The 7,112-nt window shown below is 35.0% G+C and overlaps 1 protein-coding gene and 1 non-coding gene across 2 annotated transcripts in view; one reads left to right on the top strand and one right to left on the bottom strand.

Moving 5' to 3' along the window:
- Positions 1 to 586: 586 nt before the first annotated feature.
- LOC137242939 (U1 spliceosomal RNA) lies at positions 587 to 750 on the bottom strand. The gene has a single exon (XR_010950409.1). It is a non-coding gene; the product is annotated as a U1 spliceosomal RNA (small nuclear RNA).
- A 6,234-nt stretch (positions 751 to 6,984) lies between these two features.
- The window catches only part of GluRIIA (Glutamate receptor IIA), a 46,057-nt gene continuing 45,929 nt past the window's right edge, over positions 6,985 to 7,112 (top strand). Inside the window, exon 1 of the mRNA XM_067764507.1 lies at positions 6,985 to 7,083. The gene's annotated coding sequence lies outside the window, so the exon portion shown is untranslated. The remainder of the gene's footprint in view (positions 7,084 to 7,112) is intronic.

Below are 7,112 nucleotides of genomic sequence, written 5' to 3'. Positions count from 1 at the left end.
TGCGCTAACACCTAATTAAAGCTTGAAAAATTGTGAAAATAATTCGAAATAATTATAAATATGCTATCTATTTATATTTATTAAATATTAATTGCAGACTTTTACAACATCAAAAATTAAATTGGAAAAAGTTGATGTTTCCATAACCATGCATGCAAAATGGTCAATGGCAACAGTGCTTATCTGTAAACAACACACACAAATATGTTATTATCATGGCGCAGCGATACAAGGGGCAGCATGGGACAGCTGATTTTAAGCTTTTTTTATTTGATTTGATACATCAAATTACGGCGCAGCACGATTTTGACATTTCTCCATCGAATTTACAAAAACAAATTACATGAAATTTTTATTTATGTTTGTAGGTATGTCACCATGCTGCCACCTTGTATCGTTCCGCTATGGTTATTATAGAACTAAACTGTTCTTTCATCAGAAAACGAACGAAATGAAATGAAAGAAAAAAAGCACAACTCCACAAAAAATTTAATAATCATTCCTGACCCGTTAAGACTTTTTGTAACAGTTGTCCCCATACTTACAATAATTTATTTTATTTCTTAACTTTTAATTTATTCGCAATGTCGGGACGGCGCGAACGCCATTCCCGGCTACCAAAAATTTCACGCACGAGTTATTCGCATTAGGAATAATCGCGAAGGTCAACTCAGCCCAAGTGCAATGGCCAAGCCTCGCTCCGGAGGAACCGCCTTCATGATCACGGTAACCTCTACGCCAGGTAAGTATGCTTTATTTAGTAAAAAAGCAATCACTTCAATAACAATTTCTATAAAATAGTTGAGAATAACGAGTACGCAAATGCAAACTTTAAATGCTTAAATGAAATTCTCGCAAGAAAATTCAAACACAATTCTATATTTACAAAGCGGATAGAGGTTGTTGTGAATTTTTCATTATGCATGCTTGAAAGGGTGATTTTTTTCAAGCTATTTAGTATATGATGCGTGTGTATGTACATATGTTCATTTGTATATTGTGTTTGTACGCGAGTGTGCTATTTAGTATATGTGTGTGTGTATGTTTATTTGTACATTGTGTTTGTACGCGAGTGTGCAGATAACAACTGAAATGAATGTACATAGGACTTTTTCGAAGTTAAAGCTGGAGTCATTGGTGCCGTATGTCGTATCGCTGTATCCGTATCCCTACCGTAATCAGCTGTTTATCGTTACGACGGTAAACCAAAACCCAATTGGTTGGCTACGATACGGTTACGACTTTAGCGGCACCAATAATCGATTGCATTGATTCTCATTAGGTTGGTCGAATCAGCTGTTAAAAGGTTACCGATACAGTTACCGATAAAGCACCAATGTCTCCAGCTTAAGGCTCCATTACTGATACTGAGCATAGACTTGGCTTGGCTTGCGAACTGTCACTTACAGTTCTGTTAAATGAACAATGCATGTTACTGATTACTCAAAACTTGACTTAGAAGTCTGTTGAATTTTGATTTTCTATGTAAGTTCTAAGTGACGTTTACATTTTGAAATGCCATTTGTTTGATTCCATTTCATTTTGACATTTTGTCATACAAATTGACATTTATTTAAAAATAAATTTCAACGCTGACTATGATGCCAGATTTTATGCACCAAGTGGAGTATAATCGTGGCTAAGTTGCCAAGTTTACGCCAAGTCAAGTCAAGTCTATGCTAAATATCAGTAATGGGGGCTTTAAGCTGGAGACATTGGTGCTTTATCGGTAACCGTATCGGTAACCTTATAACAGCTGATTCGACCAACCTTATGAGAATCAATGCAATCGATTATTGGTGCCGCTAAAGCGCCAAATACACGACACGAACATTTCCGCGAACATTCCCGTTATGTCATGTTTCTGCGACCTTTTCTGTCGTGTATGGTGGTGTTTGCCAGTTCGCGCAAATGTTCGCCAAAAATCAAAATATTTTAATTTTTGGCGAATATTTGCGCGAACTGTTCGTGCGTGTATGGCGAAATAGCTCATAATCGTAGTAATTTCTGAACGGAACAGACGTGCGCGGAAAAGTAAAATCAACAATAAAAAATTTCTGAGTGAATTTATTGAAATGTATAAATCTTTGCCATCATTGTGGCAAGTAAAAAGCAAAGTAAAAGCAAGTAAAGAGCAATTTTGCTGCAGCACAATTGTTGTCCGTATTCATCGCTGTCTGAAAGAGAACTAATGTTCGGCCAAATTTCGTATGGTGTATGGCCAAAGCTGCGAACAAGATTGCGGAATGTTCGCGGAAATGTTCGTGTCGTGTATTTGGCGCTTAAGGTCGTAACCGTATCGTAGTCAGCCAATTGGTTTTTGGTTTAAGCGCTAAATACACGACACGAACATTTCCGCGAACATTCCGCAATCTTATTCGCAGCTTTGGCCATACTCCATACGAACTTTTGGCCGAACATTAGTTTTCTTTCAGACAGCGATGAATACGGACAACAATTGTGCTGCAGCAATATTGCTCTTTACTTGCTTTTACTTTGCTTTTTACTTGCCACAATGATGGCAAAGATTTATACATTTCAATAAATTCACTCAGAAATTTTTTATTGTTGATTTTACTTTTCCGCGCACGTCTGTTACGTTCAGAAATTACTACGATTATGAGCTATTTCGCCATACACGCACGAACAGTTCGCGCAAATATTCGCCAAAAATTAAAATATTTTGATTTTTGGCGAACATTTGCGCGAACTGGCAAACACCACCATACACGACAGAAAAGGTCGCAGAAACATGACATAACGGGAATGTTCGCGGAAATGTTCGTGTCGTGTATTTGGCGCTTTACCGTCGTAACGATAAACAGCTGATTACGTTAGGGATACTACTAAAGCGATACGACATACGGCACCAATGACTCCCGCTTTAGCGGCACCAATAACCGCTTGCATTGATTCTCATAAGGTTGGTCGAATCAGCTGTTATAAGGTTACCGATACGGTTACCGAGAAAGCAGAAATGTATGCAGCTTTAATGCAATAACAATTAATTTTTGGAGAATATTTTGTTCATATTTTGTTATAAAATTGTTAAAATATGAAAATTTGCTCGTTAACGGGCGATCCATAATAGGTCCGACACATAAGGAGTTTTTCATATAGATAGTTCAACATTATGCATTATGAGTAGATTGCACGTATTTTTATGGAGAACGGTAGAATGAGCAACACTGGCACCATCTGACATTGAAAAGTAGCCAACTACCCAATTTTGTTCCAAGCAAATCATAAGAAGAATTTGACATATGCTTTGGCTAAGGGTGTTGGCACACTTTGCAAGTGAAATTATTTTTCCCACTGGTTGGTAAATTTTCTAACATTTTTAAAAACTGCAATATAACGATCGAATACGACACCAAATCAACAGTAAATTGTAGTACGTTTGGCGCACCTGTTCCGCACTTGTTTAAAAGCCAAATTAAACTTCCTTAACCCTAACGCCATAGTCGGAACCATACCCATATCCATAACCATCTCAATGTGATCGATTAATGGTGCCTTAACCTAAAGATCGTGAAAATTTCATAAAAATGATGAAAACGCAAAAAATTACAAACATATTCCACAAAAAATAAGTATCTTAGTCATAACGTATCCAAAACAATGAAGAAAATCTAAAAAAAGTTATTAAATTCACCAACTCAAATATTTTTAGGTTATGGATATGGCGAGAAATCAGAAACCAATTGATTGGCTATGGCGTTAGCGTTATGGTATGGCACCATTAATCGATTACATACCTTTCCATAAGGTAGGTTCGATCAGCTGATTTATCTGGTTATGGCTTTATGGTTATAAGTCACCATTAATTCGCCCTTAAGACTGCAGGTCTTTCAGGTTCGAGTCTCAATAAAGGTTTTTTTTTCTGTTTTTTTTTTTTTGTTTTTTTTTTTTGGAAAATCCCATTAAAATATCGAATTATGAATTTTTGATAAGCAAAAGCCGAAAAGTCGATGTCATTTGGCTTATTATATTTGTTAATTATATTTAGTGGATTTTTTTCTGTAATTTGAAATAATATTTCAAGTATACAGTTTTATAGCCCTTTTAATTCTACCCTAACAAAGTGCAAATGTCAAGTTCATAGAAAATTCCGCCGATTTTTTCCCTTTTTGACTATTTTGCGTTTAAAATTTTTGATTACTCACCTTATCAACTAACCATGCATATTTTCTAATACAAGTGCAAGTGCGAACGACCTCAAAAATATTTCGCTTTTGTTATTTTGTTTCTTGGTCAGGTGAAGACGGTGAAGAACCCTGCAAAAATCGTTGGATCATGTGGTCAACTGGAGTACTTACCATTATACTCCACTGTAATGCAGCAATGGACCAACTCATGTTTCTACACGAACATATTGTAAGCCGATCATTGCTCGTTTTTAATGATTGTAATCACTACACGATGTTTATTGGACTGTGGGTACCCAATGGACTACTCTGATGTAATGCGAAGCTGGAGTATATGGTCCAGTCCTAGGACATCGCAATGTTAATTGGACCATATTTTTTGTATGAATTGTGGTTAATTTTGGAGTACTCGGTTGGTCCATAGCGAGTACTCCATACATGCATGCATGGAGTACTTGCGATTTTTGCAGGGAAAAAGAAGTTTTTTCTCCTCATTCGAAACTTCGAAATATAAGAAAAGAAATGGAAATATGACAAGTTTGCTTTTGGACAAGGTGCAGTTTTTCTCTTAGGTTGGAGTTGTTTTGTACGAGGCCGGAAGAAAAGTTTGCATGTGTTAGTAACACAAAATCAAATTTAAAATTTTGTCTGACTTCGATTTTTTGTTCTTCCTCTTATGTTTGTGATTTTGTTGATGAGACGTAGGCGGGAAAGTAAGATTTCCTCGCCAAAATCTAAGGTTGGGTTAGTTTTGGCCTATATGTACGAGGCCGGACGAAATGTTTGAATGTGTTGGTAATAAGAATCGACACAAAATAAAAATTTAAGATTTTGTCTCTGGTTTGACTTTTGTGCTTGTGGATGAGGCGAAGGTGGGTATGGAAGTTAAGAAAAATGTTTGCATAATTTTAGCGACATTTGCTATTTAATATGGTCGCCTATTACCATGCCTGCTTTCGATGGTCTTGATGGTCCCTTTTTAGCTTTGAGAACAATTTCAACAATTGTTTGAATTTGGTTAGTTTTTGATGTTGTCAAATGGTTTTAGCACATTATTATATTCTTACCGAAAAATGTTGCTTTGATATTGTAAGAAAACGCGCTTATCGGCAAAATTTTGCTACTTTGGCGCATTATCACCATTTTTCTAATTTCAGCTAAAAAAAAAAAAATAAAGAAGAATTAACTTCAGCGGTTTTCGAACTCACGGAAACTTACAACAATTTAATAACATATACAGCTACGCCACAATAGCTAACATATTTTATTTTCCTAACAGGCAGTTATAAGCATGAGCAAAACTTTAGGAAGATAGGAAGGTATTGATATAGAAGTATTATATATATGTGCGTGTGTATGTTTATTTGTATATTGTGTTTGTACGCGAGTGTGCAGATAACTAAAATGAATGTAACATATAGGGCTTTTTCGAAGTTAATGCAATAACAATTAATTTTTGGAGAATATTTTGTTCATATTTTGTTATAAAATTGTTAAAATATTAAAATTTGCTCGTTAAGTGGCGATCCATAATAGGTCCGACACATAAGCAGTTTTTCATGCACATAAGCAGTTATGCATTATGAGTAGATTGCACTCATTTTTATGTAGAACGGTAGAATGAGCGACACTGGCGCCATCTGATATTGAAAAGTAGCAATCTCCCAAATTTTGTTACAAGCAAAGCATAAGAAGAAGAATGCGACATTTGTTTTGGTTAAGGGTGTTGACACACTTTGCAAGTGAAATTATTTTTCTCACTGGTAGGTAAATTTTCTAACATTTTTCGCAATTAAAAACTGCAATATAAGAATCGAATACGACACCAAATATGTTAGCAAGTATTTTTGTTGCATAGGGAGAATGTTTTCAACAGTGCTTGGCGAAATTTTGTATGTGAATTGGCAAGGCGTAATAAACTTCAATTGCCAAGTCTGAAGTTGCTTTATATTTACAAACGCAACATCTTCGTTGATTGTGGCGATGTTATTGGAATGCATAAGCTTGTGTTAGACGCATCTATATGAAAAATGTCATTGTGTCACCGCCTTAATTTGCGTGACGCGGATTTTGCTGCGAAAGGTTAACATAATACATAATATTATGATTAGGGTGGGTCGATTTGTATAGACGAAAGTTAACCGATATCGCGCTATCGATTTTTCGATAGGATTTGAGCTCAGGAAAAAAAGTTCCGCTACGCATACCCAAAAATATAATTTTCGAGCCTGGGAAATAAAATTTTTTTGACTTTTTCGACTTTGATTTTTAAGAATTTTTTCATGACCTACTAAAAAAATTTTCATATGTATACCCTGTCCGACCCAAAATGTCCGCTAAAAACGTTGTCGATAACAGTTTTTTGAAAAAAAAAATTTTTTGTTTTAAATCAAATGATCATTTTTTTAGTAGGTCATGAAAAAAACCTTAAAAATCAAAGTCTAAAAAAAGTAAAAAATTTAATTTCGCAGGCTTGAAAATTAATTCTTTTGGTATGCGTAGTGGAACTTTTTTCCTGAGCCCAAATCCTATCGAAAAATCGATGGCGCGATATCGGTTAATAAATCGACCCAGTCTAATGATTATTGTACATTAACGTTTATTTTATTGTCATTACTTAGTAAGATTAGTTGCATTTTTTTCAATTGTACAAATTATCGGCCCGGATTACGTATTCCGTGATCGAAACGGCAATCGTATGAAAAAAAAAATTACGTGATTAATCTTACGTTGTCAATATTGGCATTATAGTGTATGTTCAGGATGTTATCTTGATTTCTAACAGTTTGTAATAGATTTATGCTGTATTGTAATAGAAAATTTGACATTCCATTCAATGTTACCTTCTATATTTGTAAAACAAAAAAACAATTTGTTTTCCGAAAAAAGCATATAATATAATTGAATTTTGTAGCAAGAATAAATTAAAACTTTGGTAATAGTCTAGTTGAGGGGTCGACTGCT

The sequence above is a fragment of the Eurosta solidaginis genome, chromosome 2 (assembly GCF_040869045.1).
Source record: "Eurosta solidaginis isolate ZX-2024a chromosome 2, ASM4086904v1, whole genome shotgun sequence".
Taxonomy (NCBI): Eukaryota; Metazoa; Arthropoda; class Insecta; order Diptera; family Tephritidae; genus Eurosta; species Eurosta solidaginis.
This window is presented reverse-complemented; position numbering and strand designations above follow the sequence as displayed.